Source organism: Camelina sativa, chromosome 17 (genome assembly GCF_000633955.1).
Source record: "Camelina sativa cultivar DH55 chromosome 17, Cs, whole genome shotgun sequence".
In the NCBI taxonomy this organism is placed as follows: Eukaryota; Viridiplantae; Streptophyta; class Magnoliopsida; order Brassicales; family Brassicaceae; genus Camelina; species Camelina sativa.
This window is the reverse complement of record NC_025701.1, coordinates 14,784,018-14,784,376: the sequence shown is the minus strand read 5'-3', so window position 1 is coordinate 14,784,376 and position 359 is coordinate 14,784,018.

Here is a 359-nt window from a genome sequence, read left to right as displayed (position 1 = left end):
GAGGGGATATGTGGTTGGTAGGACATTGAGATGTTTTACGCGAGCCACGGGAAGGAAACCTGGATAGGGATAGGGCTCAGACGTGTTCAGAATCGTTTGCTCGCGACTCTTGGAGGACTTAGGTTCTCCTAGTACTGCTATATTCAGAGACTTTGTAGCTCGGGAGTATGGGTGGTATATCGACTTCGGATGACGATCCGGGGGTGCGCTGTAGGGTGGCAACCCGAGAGACGAGTTTGGACTTTTCCTTATATATTTTGGCATGCAGACTTAGGTCTGATGAGGAGCCAATAAAAACTCAAGGTTTAGGCCTAGGAGTAAAGGAAAGTCCAAAAAGTCAAGAGCAAATGACGCCTGGA